General features: G+C 31.7%; 1 long non-coding RNA gene across 1 annotated transcript; it reads right to left on the bottom strand.

Moving 5' to 3' along the window:
• Positions 1-11,855: 11,855 nt before the first annotated feature.
• On the bottom strand, positions 11,856-12,376 carry LOC119687280. The gene is made up of 2 exons (XR_005253134.1): positions 12,191-12,376; positions 11,856-12,122 (listed from the first exon to the last, which is right to left on the bottom strand). It is a non-coding gene; the product is annotated as an uncharacterized LOC119687280 (long non-coding RNA).
• Positions 12,377-16,374: the final 3,998 nt, after the last annotated feature.

Below are 16,374 nucleotides of genomic sequence, written 5' to 3'. Positions count from 1 at the left end.
TGTACAGTTTCTATTGCATTTGCCTTCTAAATTATATGTGCATGACTGAAGCTTTCTTTAAAATACTCAGTCCCTACTTTAGATATTATTGCCAATGACCTTTAGGTCTATAAGGACCTTTTCAAGAAAATTGTAGTCATTATTGTCAATCAGAGATTCTGCAGATTTTTATTCTGTATTTTCAAAATAACTACAGTTATTATCAGTGTTTAAAGATACTATAGATTTTTGTTTGTTTTGTGTTTTCAGGATAAATATAGTCATTATTAGCAATGATTATGAGGGAGTTCGCTTGAAAAATATGCAATAAAATCTATCAAACACTTTGTGTGAGTTTGTCAAGAAACTTTTTGAGAGCCACAAAGTCATATAAAGATTTTTCATCTATCATAAACTCACTTCTTTTTGGCTATTATCAGCGAAATATATGACACGCTTTAACAACAGCATTTTTTGGTCACAGAAATCATCCAAAAGACTTGCACTGACTTTCTAAAGATCTGTCACAACAGACATAATAACTTCAGTTCATTTAACAAATTTTATAATGGTTTGACAGCAGTGATGTACTGAATTGTGTACTTTAAGTTGGGTACTGACAATTAACACTACCACACGGAGATTGCTACAGTCATCCCCCCACACTATATGGGGAAAACACGTGTTATACGAAAAACATGAAATCGCGAAGTATGAAAACGCATTTTAAGATTGCTGTGTCATAAGATGATTACTGTATTATACATTTTGATGCCCTCAAAATTGCATGAGATTATCCTACATTGCACGTTATTATTCTTGTTAAACTATTTAGTCTTTCAGTTATAAGGAAGAAGATCTGGCAAGTATGCTTTCTCTGCCAGGCCAGTGAAAAAATGGGCTTTAAGAGTAACTAAAGTAACTAAGTCTGTAGTTCTTGGTAAATACAATGGAAATGATTAAAAGCTTTTATCTTCTCTTTGTCGTGACAGAAAGAAAAAATTATTTATAAACAATTACATTTTATTTTTATATATTATTTAAAAAAAATAAAATTGTTTATAGATAATTCAATTTTTCCTATATATATATAATTATATATTAAAATTACTGATTTTTAGCAAATTTTCAGTTTTCAAATTTAAGTGTTTATATAAATTAAAAAATTTTTACACATTATTAATAACAACAAATAATACCCCCACAAACAGAATAGTATTGAAATTTAACAATTAAAAATTATAAAAATATAATTAATTCAATTATTCTACAGTTGGTTTATAATTTCGTTCTAGTATAAACACAGGAAGTGAATTTGTTAATAAATCTTTCACAGCGAAGTAACAAAACTCCAAAAAAAAGTCAAATACGGCTTTGAATCATTTGGTTAAGGAGCGCTGACTCTAAGCTTCGACTTTGACAGAGCACGAGTTCGATTCCTGGTACTTGCAGTCTCAAAAAAATAATTTACGAATAAATAAATACAAAAATTATTTTCAAGATCACTGATTATGGATATTTGTCAATACTTGATGCAAAAGAATTTTTATTGTTGTAGTTCACTACATTTCAAGAACCTCTTCATTATTAATATCTATATCTTGAGATTTGAAAAAAAAAATTATCATATTTTTATTAGCAGTAAAAAAATTTATATGGGCTTAAAGTTGGTCCAGCTTTTGCTAAAACTCAATTTCGCTAAAATTTCTTAAAATTTAAAAATTCAAATTAATCATAAAATTTAATAAAAATAAAAATAAAAAAATTTGCGTGAGGGTGGGCATTACAGTGAGAGTAATGTCCTAAAATTTACTGAATCTTAATGATTTAGTTTTAATTTAATATTTAGAATGATTTAGTATTTAGTACATCAAAATTAATTTTTTTGCCCTTTATAATTTTCCAAATATTAAAAAAAAATAAAGTGAGCTGCATTCTATTTGAGTATATGAAAAGATATTGATATGGAATCATTTTTCAATATCATCGATATCTGCACGATAGAAGTTATAATCAACTTGTCAATTAAGGACGATTTAGGTATATTTAATCAAAGTATGATTTTTTTGTATTAAGTTGCAACCATTGTTACGATCAAAAACTTGTACGCCATTCTATGTGCCATCAATAAATTGACATTACTTAAGATTTTTTTAAATAGATTTTATTATTTAATAAATTGTGACATAAATTTTATTCCACTTGTGTACCTCGAATCGCATTCACAAGGGTGGAAAGTGGCACTCCTGACGTATGAGTATTTTTTCATTGCATGGTTTTTCTACTGCAATTAAGACTTGTAGAAAAAACTATTTTACATTTCAATAATCAAAGTGCACTGCAATAGTACGAAATAAACTTAAAACCGCTGAAAATAAATTTCAATGGGAATGGCAAATTTTGTAAAATAAACAGTTTTGGATTCAAATTAACTTTTAAGTTATTTACATGTAGAATAGCAAATATTCGCTACCAAATCGCCAGTTTAGAATAAAACTCCGTCAATAATTTATTTGCTCATATCAGTTTACCCTGAAGGTGTGGAGAGCACTTCGACTCGGAATGTAAATTTGCGAAAGTTCCATGAGTTTCTGTAATTTGAAACTAGCAATTTCAGTATTCTATTTTAAAGTTTTCGATGGTATTATATTGGTTTTTTCTATAAAAGTGTTTTTTTTATGAAAATATGAATATTTGCATGTAATGTTCCCTCTGTTGTTGTTACCGCTTTAAGTGATCCCACGTACGAATCTACGACTACTACACGTACTCCATTTTGTTCAAGCAACGTTTGCTAATGCATCATCAGATTAAATATTTATTTAGGTGGAAAATGGCACAGTGCAGAGTACAGAAGAGTAGAGTCCAAATATTTTTAACTCAAAGAATTTTTAGCTACAATTTTTATGATATACAAGCTATAACGTACATCTGAAATTATAATCGGTTAACGCTAATCTAATTTGAGGCGGCATATATGAGTTCGCGAAAATGTTAACTCAAATTAAAATCGCTTTTCATTTAATATATAATAAATTAAATAAAATAAATTTAAAACATTTACTTTAAAATTATTTTAATTATTCAACTTTTAATCGTAAAGGATTTTTCTGCATATAATAGTGTGGATATGTACCATGCAGTCTATTTACCTGGAATGTAGAGGAAGTCCCAATTTTTACTAACGGATAGAGCACTACATTAAAATTTTTCTAATGCCAGCTAATAAATATACAAAAGCTTTCATACTTTCATACTTTTGAAGACAGCTAGCTTGAGCTAGTTTAAGACAGTATCTTAGCGTTATATTTAACAAAAAACATTAGCGATTATAGTTAACTTTCTCGAAAGCTTTAAACATAGCATATCTTTAGTGCCTGATATCACAGCAGGTTATAACATGACGAAACTGCTGTTATCCATATTATAAAGCACATGCACTATCTGCACGTAGCAGTAGAAAATATTTTCAGTGGATTAATCAAATGAAGGAAGCACTAACCGCACTTTGTGTACGATGCTGCAGAAAGTACGCAGCAGAGGTGCCTATAGGGAAATGTTGCGTCAGGGTAAAGCCCAGTAATAGTATAGGACTTTACTCATTCTATTGACTAAGTAAGTATGACAGTAGTCGGAAAAGAACTTTTGTTAGCGGCAGAAGTTGTTTAGTGTGCGGCAACTTCAATTGAACAGTATTCACATTTTAATAAGAGTGATCAATTTGTGATCACTTGATCAATTGAACATATCAAAAACAATCACACCATGAATACTTAAAAACGAGCTTGAAATGAAGCTTTGCAAGTTTAAGACGTACACTTAATTTTGATGTATAACAGAAAGAAAAACAACGCTCAGTTGTGGAAAGTACCTTTTATGATGAAAAAAATTCCCTAATTGCAAAATTCATGAACAAACGAAAAGACGAATTAGTCATTGGAATACATATTTAGTAACTTCACTGGTCACCGAAAGTCAAGTACATATCACACTCTCTTTTAGTTTGGGGACACAATTGCCAAACGATTTCTATCACTTGGTATATTTGTATTGCTAAGATATATTTTATGATTATCTGAATAGCATGTTAAAACAAAATTTTCCAAACTGCTTCACAATAAGAGTTGTGCAAAAATAGCTATCATACCACAGAAGTTACTTCCAGGAAGATGCCAAATGAACCTCAATATTGTAATATTTTTATTTAAAAAATATCCTAAGAAATTTCTTGAACAAAAACAAATGGGATATATAGGGTTAAGCTTAATTGAAATTGATTTTTTCCCAGCTAATTATGAATAGAAATATATAACACTGTACTCATTTTACAATGAAAAAACCATCAACAAGAAATAAAACTTAAAAAAGTAAAAAAAAATATACGTCATTAAATCGCTGACAAAGACAGCTACTAAGTTCATCAGTACAGAAGTTCCACTGGAGAATATTAAAACCACCGTCACAAAAATAAATTATGTATTCATTTTAATTTAATTAAGTATATAATTAAGTATATATATTCTCATTCAAACATGTTTTCCAATTGTTGACCTTGAGATAAACTAGAAAAATATTTAATCATATTATATATATACTTAATATTTTAGCTAGCATCGACCCAAAGCTGATTTCAGGCTTTGCACTATGATCAGCAAATAGCACAGCGTAAGAACATGCAAGACGACATGATGAATATCCAATCCCCTTCATCTTAATATGAAAGGTCTTTTGACCAGACTCCATGTAGTATGATAAATGAGCTTAAATGCAATATCAAGTTTTTAACAGAATAAAAAAATCTCTTAGAAATCAGTTGTGAAAGCCTTAAGAAAGGAAATCAAAAACTAAAAGCATAATGCTATGGAAAGCCAATGGCCTCTTAAAATCCCTTCGTGAGTTAGAGACTCTCTTATTCTCAAAAAATGTGGACGTATGTCTTATTGCAGAAACACATCTTACTAATCAATCGTTGGTTAAAATTACACAATTTTCAAGTTTATCATACAGAACATCCCAATAATTGTATACGTGGAGGTATATTTATAATAATAAAGACAACAATTAAGCATTACGAGGAAGGAAAATTTGAAACTGCTGTGTTCCAAGCTACATCTGTAACTTTAGAAACACAGGGAACCAAGCTTAGCTTGACAGCTGTCTACAGCTTACTTCGATATAAAAAAAAACGTGATCAATACGTAGCACTTATTGAAGAACACAGCCATCGATTATCATGGGTAGCGATTTTAACCCAAAAAATACGGACTGAAGATCCCGCTATCCCGCTTCAACACCACAAAAAGTAGAAAATTACTGTGAGCAATACAAAGCACGGGATGTGATTATATATCTTCTGAAAGTCCGACATATGAGCCCACTGACTCAGAGAAAATACCCGACTTGATTGATTCTTTTATTTTGAAGAGTGCATCTAGACATAACTCGGAAATAAGAGGAGAAACAGACTTAAATTTAGACCACTTACCAGTTTATCTCACATTGCTTATCCATATTTGACAAATAAACTAACAGATTGGAATTATTTTCGAAAGTGCTTAGATAAAAAAGTAAATATATCCAAGGAAATTGCAACTACTGAGCAGCTGGATGAGAAAGTCAACTCTTTTACTATGATTATTCAAAACTTGGCATGATATAGTACTCCAACAGCTGCCTTGAAAGCAAACTGTCAAACATATCCACCCACATATACGACGTCTTATTTTGGAAAAAAGAAAAATTTGAAAAAAGTGGCTACAAACAAGATTTCCACCACTCAAAAAAAATTAAAGAATTTAAAAACAAATCTGGTTACTAATATCTCCGTGAGCTCACATACGACAATAGCACTAACCACTCACTATGGAAATGCACGAAGAATTCAAATCGCCCATTAAGACAACTGCTGGTAACTGGACAGAAAATAATCGAGAAAAAACGATTGTTTTCTGCGAGTACTTATCCAACGTTTTTGTTTTGGGAAATAGCGATACCAACGTATTAGACTTGGATAACTTACAGTTCCCATCAGGTGTTGATGAGATTCCCAGCATATCGGAAATAGAAGTCATTCAAATTATTAATGGTGAACTAAATCTAAGAAAATCACCTGGAATTGACCTGATTACTACTGAGATACTGAGGCAGCTATATATCAAAAGTATCTATAAGCTAACGGAAATTCTCAATGCTATTCTACGACTTAAATACATTACGATAATGTGAAAAGTTTCAGAAGTAATAATGGTACCTAAGCCAGGCAAGCCTGCTAATGAAGTTATGTCATGTCGATCTATATTGTTACTTCCAACGATATTCAAGTTGCTTGAAAAATAGATATTAAAAATATTTAATTCGATTATATCTGAAAATGATGTTATATCTGATAACTAGTTTGGATTAAGAATTATAAATATCGTAGAAAATACATTCAATAGCAGGAATGTATGTCCAATTGTATTTCTCGATATGTCACAGGTGTAGCACAAAGGTTTGCTCCACAAAATTAAATTTCTCCTCTCAATAGAATATGTAATTCTGCTTGAGTCGTATCTCTCCGAACGCCACTTCAAAATTAAACACAACGATGCTTTCTCGGATATATGCCCTATAAATACTGGCAGCATATTTGGTCCGTTATTATATCTTTTATATACCAGTGATACTCCGAGTACAAAGAATACACCTGTAGCTACTTTTGCTGATGGTACAACGTTAATTAAATCTTCCAATCGCTCTCAACGCTATGTTAGAATGGTCAATGAAATGGAAGTTAAAACTCAACAGTCAAACAACCATACACGTAAAAAAAAATCACACAACTTACGCTTTTCAATGATGATCAACAAATACAACATTGTAATTTAGCCAGATATCTAGGTGCAAAGTTCCGAATTTAGAACTCAATTCTCTGTCAGTGAAAAACAAAATTATGATTTACAGGCAGGTATTGAGACCTGTTTTGACATATGAATTACAAGTATGGGGTTGTACGGCTGTCTCAAATAGAGAATTAATCCACCGCTAATGTTAAAAGTCATTACCAATGCTCCTTCGTACATCCGCGATAGTGAACTACATCTCAATTTAAACATGCCAACGGTCGCATGTTTAAGGACATAAAGTGTGACTTCCACAACATTTCAATGCAGAAGCATTATCCCATTAACGAACTAAGCCGTTTGATTTGTTGTGCTAATACATTATTATGATATTTTATTATAGAGATTTTATTTAGATTAATGTCGATTACTATAAGTTATCGCCTTATCAAAATTGCTAATTTGTTTAAGTAGACTAGGTGCAATTTCAATAGAATAATTAAAAAAAAATACAATAAAAAATTTTTACAATTTTTACCGAAAATAGATCCATTTTTTTTTTTTGTTGTGATTTTAACACAATTTGTCTCTGTCGCTAGAAAATCTAAAGTTCATACATAAAAAAATTATTCTACATATATATAAACACATACTATATATTTACATTTCGAAATTTATTTTTATGTGCATAACTGTGAAGTGAACTTTATTTGAGTTCTGGTGTGAAAGTAATAAATTACGAATGAAATTCTAGTAGTGACGTGTAAAATTTTTAAATTGTTTGGCATCTAATAGTGTGAAAATAAACAGAAATGCACTCACATTCCCGATGGCGAATGGAAAAAGAGCAATTTTAAACCATTTATTTATTACACTGTATATAATTTAAAAGTATAAAACACATAATCAAATATACATAAAATAAACCGAAGCCCGTATATGCCTTTATAATACACATTATCAATAGTTGAATTGACTAAACCTTTTATAGGTTGAATAAAATAAATGAAACTGTGAAATTGCACTAAAATTTGTTTTTATAACCAAAAAGGACATAATGACGTTTTTCATTAAAAACAGCTTTGTAGAATGTATATTTCTGGTTTAATTTATTTTAAAAATTTACACGTTATCAAAATGTCATAAAATTTTATTTAAACATCACGTAAATTTATCGCCTAAAATACGCGAAATGATTTATAATCAACAATTGTGACATTTCAATAAACTTTATTTAGACAAAGCAGCAGCAAAAAAAAACACTCCAAAAATCATCCAAAAAAAGCACAACAAAAACCCAAAATGTACCAAAGTGGTGCAAAAAATAGCATTAAAAAATTTGATGAAACCCCAGAACATTGCCACATAGCTATGGAGCCACATAGCAGAGAAGGACCTGAAGATCCTTGTGTGAACCAATTTCGTAGCGCACGCAGTTGTGCGCTTAAGCGGCGCTGCTTATAACTGAAATTATATACAATAATTATGTGTAATGCAGGAGATGGTTTGCCTACGCAAGGATGTGTGAAAAACAAAAGTAGCACAGCTCCTTTCCGACCCCCGGAGGCAGAAAAGCCATTGAATGTATGTGCAGCAACAACAAAGGGAAAACAACCATAACAGAGCAAGAAATGGCATTACGGATATTGTTGTAAGGAAAACGGATAGAAACAAAGGAAGACAGGAAGGAAGGTATTTGACCTTTTTTGTCGTCGTATAATTTATGGTTGAACTAATATGAATAATTTTTCTTAGGTTTACTGTGTGTATTTATAAATGGTTAACATTTAATATTTAATTAAAAAATTAAAACTATAAAAAATTGTAATATTTATACACAGATCACACATGACTATAGAAAGATTCTATTGTAATTCTGAGCTAACTTACATAAAACTTAAGAGTAGTAATAAAAATATACTAAGGCAGGACCAAGAACAAAGCACGGTTAGTTAGGGGTGAGACACAAAAATAAATATTTCTAAACAATGTTACACATCTTTATAAAAATGTGCCCTTCTCCTCCTCCGGTAATGATTAATTACTTAATATACATATACTGTAGAGCTGAAGTCTTCATGTAGAAAACTTAATTTAAATTGATTTTATATTTATCAGCCCCATAGTACGTCCGTTGTGCAGATATTCACCAAGAGTTTAACATCTCAACAGTTGCTGAAGATATAAAAGAACGAAACTTAGAAACTTATACTAAGCAGCTCCAGAGGCATTTGAACGCAGAAGCTAGTGTGGTAATAACGCAGTGCAAATTCAAGAAATCAATTTGACAGAAGTTTTTAGTAAACTAAGAAATCAAATTTTAAAATAAAAAAATATACAGTTTCTATAAAGTTGGTAATTGAGAAATAAAATCATAAGTTAATTCCTTGTTTACCTCAATTACAACATTGGAGACCCCGACGTGATCTAAACACGCAGCAGACGAACATGCCGGTAACACATTCCGATGACGAATCTGGATCCAGGTCTTTACAACAACTTTCTATGTGATTTAAGCAACATAACTTACACTCATTTTGATACGTCGCGGCCGCCAACGAGGCATAAGGCCAGTCAGTAGATCAATGTTACTTTCTCAAGTCAACGACTTCATCAAATCTCTTCAACGCTCTCCACTCTCAACCATTTAAAAACGGCGCGGCCGCCAACGAGACAAACGGTCACCCTGCCTGTCGAAGTAACTCTCTCAAGCCAACCACTTTCTCAAATATCTCCAGAGCTCTTCACTTTCAGCTACTTTGACTACTAGTAACCCTTTTAGTTCGCAGGCTTACACTATTGACTTCATCGATACAAGCCACATGAATTAATTGTGCTCTAACTTAAAGTAGAAAAACGTCTTTGTAGAAATAGTTTTAGTGTTCATGATTTTTGTAATGTTTATAGAGCAAATATTATATTTTTAAGACATGTATTAGGGGCAACCGCCTGACGCATCAGCGTTTATATCTATGGATAAATGCTAAATACTTAAGATCTAATTGGTTAGCACGTTGATTGTTGATGTGGGCTGATATGTGGCTGACATCTTTATTTTCATATTTCCTATACTCTTATACTCTAACAACTATTCTCTATATACACATAAAGGACATAACACAGATGTCAAGGATTAAATATGTAAGATAGATAATACAGATATTAAAGGCATAACAATATATAAATAGTTTTCAAGAAAAGTCTATAACGTTTGCTGTTATACAAGTAAACAGTTCAATAAGTGAAGTCGGCCAACCTAATGTCTAACATTGAGAAAAGCTGCGCTTAGTGCGCTTCGATTAAAACTCTACATGAGAAAGGTTTGTCCTGACTGTGGTCATAGAGGAATATTGAAAACATTTGGAACATGTAAAATTCTTCAATGTGATGGAGACTATGTAACAGAACTCCATCGTTTTGGCAAAAAATTTGAGGTACACCTACCATCACGTTCAACGTGGGAGAATGGAGGCCCACTGGTTGACCCAAAAAGTTTGGTTTGGTACACAGATGGATCAAAGATGGATGAAGGCACTGGTGCTGGTGTATATGAACCCAAAACCAGAATTTCGGAGGCAATGAGCACATAGCCGAGTGTCTTCCAAGCTGAAATCCACGCCCGAGAATTATTTACTCTGACAGCCAGGCTGCTCTTAAAACTCTTTCTTCTTGGACTTTTAAATCAAAAGAGGGCCTAGAGTGTTATGAGCGCCTGCAATCAGTTACAGCTCGGAATAAGGTAAGCCTTTACTAGGTGTTTCGGCCCACAGGGAAGTTTTGGATAATGAAAAAGCTGATGAACTAGCCAGAACTGCATCCAAAACTGATTTTATAGGTCCTCAACACTTTTATGGAATAAACTGGGCCAGTAAAAAAACAGATTATCAAGGAAAGGGAAAATCATATGCGGCTGGAGAACTGGGAAAACTTTCCAGGACTGTCCAGCTTTAATAACGCACAGAAGAAATCCGTTTCATATGGAATTTCTGTCACCAGAGCAGATTAAGACCTCTTCTCTAGATTCAGTTCTAGATTTTGTTCTAGATTCACTTCTAGCTATAAAGAGCTTTGTGCAATCAATAGTAAAATTGGTACAATAGGACTATTCTGGCCGCAGTACCGGCTGTTGGGCAATTTTCACGTCTACAATTTTAATTAATTAAATTATATATTGAAAAAAAAAAAACTCGCAATAAATCCAAATAAAACCACAACATTACTTGAAGTATTTTATGAAGTATTGAAGTATTCTTAATATACAAAAATCTAAAAATTTAATTTTTTAATAATATACTCCTTTTAATAGAAAGATTATTGGAATAGTAAACGGTAAACGTCACCATTTAATTGTGGTATGAAAAATAGAAAATAATTGCGGGATATTCTAACTAAAGCATGTGGTTGAGTGGCATTATACTATATTTTCGTCGAAAATGGAACAAATTATCAGAACAAATTTGACTGGTACTGGTGTTATGACCTCATCTTTAGTAGAAATCAGTTTACATATGTTGTGTAACGTTTGTATTTCTATAGTTAAGATAAAATCGAAATTGGATGCTGATTTCAAAACTGTGTCTAAAAACTCGTATCGGTGGTGTTTTTAGAATTTGTAATTCTACTGGCATAAATACATAACACCAAAGAGAGACTAAATTCCTTTTAAGTTAGTGGAATAAACACTTAAGAGTCAATAACACCTAAGGGCTGGAATTGAAAATTGTCGTGACTTTTTAATCATAACTTTTACATGAACTTTTTTTAATAGAAACTGTTGACTTATTTGCTATTGTTATTAGGTGAAGGATGTCAAGAAGTTGAAATTAGTTACAGACATCTGTACTCTAAAATTGAGTTCCTCCTTCCAGTCTCAAGCTTAAGTGTGAACATTTTATTGAAAAATGACTCGATTGTTTCTTCTATTCTATTCCTCAATTAAACTACTTCTATTGAACTGTGCATAGATTATTATTTCTGCAGTTTATAATAACTACAATTTTGATGAAATCCAAACTATTTTCCGTTCAATGCACATTTAATTTAGGCCATTAGGACTTATTGTTTTAATAAGTCTATTCGTAAACAAAATGTATTTAACTTGTTTTAAACAAAAATAATTTTGAAGATTGCTAGTCATGGCTCTTCTGCATCAACAAACATCTACCGGCGTGATGGAGGATGGCGGATCCAGCCACGAACGATCCTGGCCTCTTCGACTGCCCGCTCCGTACGGTTAGTTATCGCCCTCTGAAGTAACCTCATGTAAATCGCTTCTCTACAAGCGTTTCTCCTATCATAATAATCCACCAGACGCTCCCCTAACTAGTGAAGTACAATGAGAGTATTGAGCATTTCTAAAGTAATTAACTTGTATATATTCATCAATTTACCACTATAATAGTTGTATACGCGGCCAGTCCAAATAAAACATACCTTATATGTGACATTGTATCTTTTTTTGTTTTTTTAACTACCTGAATATATGTTAGTGATTTATATACCAAAAGTCATGTTGTTTAGTCAGGTTAAAGTTTTGCTGATAAAACTCCAAACGAAATATATGGTGTAATTTTCTTCCTACAGAAATTTAACTTCAATTGAATTGTTTTTCTGAACGTCAAATTTTTTTCAATATTTCTATGAAAATATGATTTAAATAGATTTTTTATAGAAAATATGATAAAGTTATCATGTAGTAAATGATTAATACCCATTAACTCAGCATTCTTCCTGCATTCAGTTCAGTGCATTATATGAAATTTTGGGGCACATAAGAATTTATTGGTATCCTCGCAAGGAAAATATTTTTTATTTACTCATTTAAACTCAAACTCATTTAAATCAATATCTAGTATTTTATGCAGTTCTTAAAGCCCAACCATATAGCCAATATATTCGACAACTATTGTGATAGATATCAACAGAGAAACCACCTCTCTGTTTCATTCACTTGCTGTTCCATAAACTTCTCTTATTAAAAACTACTTTTTACTTTTGACTTCAGTTTTCATATCTATTTGGTGTTATGGCAGTCTTTATATATAAGACTATATATAGTTTATATATAGTTTATATATATAAGGTTTACTAAGGAAATCCTAGCTGAAGGTATTATGTATATTTTCGACAGGTAAAATATAACCGAAATGTTCGGAATTATAGCTTCCGAAGAGAATAAATCTCTGCGATAATGACAGCTCTGTTTTAGTGGTTTTGCCACTCAGTTTTTCAAATGAGTACAAAAATATCTTAAGATGAGTTTAGCATTTTTTAATAATAGTCGATGTTAGGTGCTACCGATTCATCACTCAACTTTTTTGACTAAATTGAAAACGAAAAGTGACAAGGAATTTAAATGCAGCTCTCTTTTGTGTTGTACCAGTTTTGACACCTTATCTTTTCAGTTAGACCAATCATTCTAAGCCAATGAAGTAGGCTACGATCACTTGTCAGATAAGCGGGTTCTAATCACGAAATCATATTTCGTATTAAGTCTCATAAGCACTATTATAGTAAACGTTTAAGTGGTGTAAAATCAGGCTGAGATACGGTCAAGATCTTCGCACTTTTTGTTGGCTTTGGTTGTATATGGCGTGGAATCGACTTCTGAAGGTTAAACATGAAAGCCACGTAATCGTGATAATGCGATTGTTTATCCACGCGTTCCTATTAGGCAGCCTCTTAGGCAGGCTTCATTGATATAAAAAGTCCATTGCTGTTTGTTTACAATAGTTAGAAAATTATATGTAATGTTTTGAAAAGAGCCGATGGAAAAATATTTTAATGGATGAATAAAGATATTCCATATACTTTACACACTGCAAAAGAAAATACTGTTACAAAATTTTTAACTGATTTGTACAATTAAGCATTAACAGAGAATCCCTTCCTTGGAAATTGATATTAAAGGCAGAATAATGTTCGTCATACTAGATAGATTAATGATCAATATTATCATATTGCAATTAAAGAATAAACAAGTGATATGTAAGCTTCTTCTTCTTCTAATTCACTCTCCTGTTAATACTACAAAAATTCATGTCTTCGCTGGGTGTCGGTACGACAAATGAATTGTATGTGATGTTGTACTAGTCGCTACATATCATTTCAAAAATATTCATATTCTTTCAAATATCTCATTGCGGTAGAGCATCGCGTGATTTCAGGATTTTTATTTTTCTTGTTTCCTTTAACTCGCACACAAGACCATCCAGAAAAATTTTATAAGTTGGCTTCTTTAAAATCTGTTAATTTCATCTGTTCTGATCATCTCCAAATAATTACGTAAGTTGAGGAAAGATTTGAACCAGTGGTCAGTCACATTTCGCTTCCACGAGGAAGCACCACACAAATTCAAGTATCTGTATTTTCGTTGTTGTCGATAGTAAATTAAAGCTTCAAGGTACATGTGATCTCTGCTAATCCATCTGCCAAGTCCAACATTGCACAACTGTCTGTGGCTATAACGCGGTGGAGATAGGGTATAGAACACACCTTGATTGTATAGTTTTCGGATGTGTTGGCGTTTACCGTAAACCGTAAGAATCAGCAGTGTGGAGTTAAAAATATTTTTAATGTCTTATTGGCAATAGAACTGCGGGAATTTAAATAAATAAAGTAAAAATTGGAGTAAAAACAATAATATTAAATAACGTTGCACTCGTAGATATTTATATAGCACTAGGTATAGTAGTTATAACGTTTTCACAGTTGTATCTTAAGTGGAATATCTAAGCATTTAATAAAAGTTGTATTTGCATTACTCAAGAACTACGATAAATTTTAAATGCTTAAAGCAGAACTTATATGTGCAATAAAAAAGTGAAAGATTTACTAGCAGCGTAGAGCTATTCCACTTCCCCTTCTAAGAATTATTATAAGTTAGGATTCGTGTTTTATTTCAGCAATGAAAAGCAACTTAACAGTTAATATTACAAAATATTTAACAAAGCATTGCAGTTTTCACAGGAACAGCGTCAGGACACAACTGCAACGAACATTTAACACAAAAATTTATGATGTGGAATGATTAAATGTAGTACGCGCTTCTTAAATTAAAAAGATGAAGAAAATGCGAGAAGAGTTCCGTGAAAAGGACTCAGAATGAAATTAAATTGAAAGAAAAAATATAATGAAAAATACAATAAAGTAGATTAAATTAAAATTAAAATTGAAATTACAAAAGAGGAAGCAGTAATGTAAGCGTTATAATAAATTATATAAAATTTTCTTTGTTTCTTATTTTATATTTTTTCCCTGGAGTAAGTTTATGGTTAAAATGGGAAATGGAGTGGCTGCAAGTTGACCAAAATCTCAAAGTACCATATACAATTAAAGTATAAGCAATAGTACGAGAAAAATTTTTCTCATTCAGGTTAAAAGGCCTTTAAAGTTCTTATACAACTTGTACAAATCGGTTTATTCTTTCACCTTGCCAAAGTACTTGACCCACGAGTACTAAGGGAAAGTGGTAAGAGCATTACACAATACAATATCAACCTTTGAAATGGACTTTTTAGCAAATAAGTTAGGTCAATACTAAGCTCAATTTAAATAGGGTTTGTAAAAAGTATTTTCCAAACAATCATTTTCAAATAGTGCAATTCCTGGATTGCTATATATTTTTCAACACATCTGATAGTACCTTCTACTCAAAAAATATCCGGATTTTGTTGTTTGTTAACTACTCCTTAAGTAATAGACCTTTTTTAAAAAATTATAACCTTTCTTGACATATGGTACAAATTTGAGCGCCATCTGTCAATTAGTTTGTTAACAGGAGCTGTTAATGTAAGACTACCTCAAAACCTCAAGTGCATTTAGCGATTTTTACTATGGAAAATTCTTGTTGTACGCAATTTTTTGACCAAACACGGCTGTCAACACCACTGTCATCGCTCAGGCACCATATTCGCCAGATCTGGCGCCGTGCGACTTTTTCCTGTTCCTGAAACTCAAATTGCCCCTTTGAGTCGATTGAATTGGTAAAAGAGAATTCGCCGAAGGAACTAAAAGCCATACCTTCACGGGCGTACGAAAAGTGTATGGAAGATTGGGTTAAGCGTTGGCATATGTGTATCGCTTCAGAAGGAGAATATTTTAAAGGAGATAAAATTAATTTGGAATTAAATTTAAATTTTTGTGTTTTATTTACAAAATCCGAGTACTTTTTGAGCAGAGTTGCTATCTTATACCTGTTATCTTATCTTAGAGTAACTAAGATATTTAATGAGAAACATAATTAAATATGTCTTGCCATTTATTAAGGCGCATACATAGCAATGAAAGAAATATTTTAAATAAATCAGTAACTTAGAACTGAAGAACTTGTATAATATCATTTTATCCATGTAGGTATAGTGCTGTGATTAAAAATATTAAAAAATGTTTAACGAAAAGTTTTTTCGATTCTGCTAACTTCTCTTTTTTGGTTGGTAGTACTGTCAAATTATATAAATAGGTGAGTTCCACGAGCTACTCGTAGTAAAACTCAAGTAAGACACAAGTAAAATTTACATGACAATACACGAAGATTATAGTAAAGTGAGTAGTGAGTAGTAAAACTCACTTGTGT

The sequence above is a fragment of the Teleopsis dalmanni genome, chromosome X, assembly GCF_002237135.1.
Source record: "Teleopsis dalmanni isolate 2A chromosome X, ASM223713v2, whole genome shotgun sequence".
NCBI classification, from domain to species: domain Eukaryota; kingdom Metazoa; phylum Arthropoda; class Insecta; order Diptera; family Diopsidae; genus Teleopsis; species Teleopsis dalmanni.
This window is presented reverse-complemented; position numbering and strand designations above follow the sequence as displayed.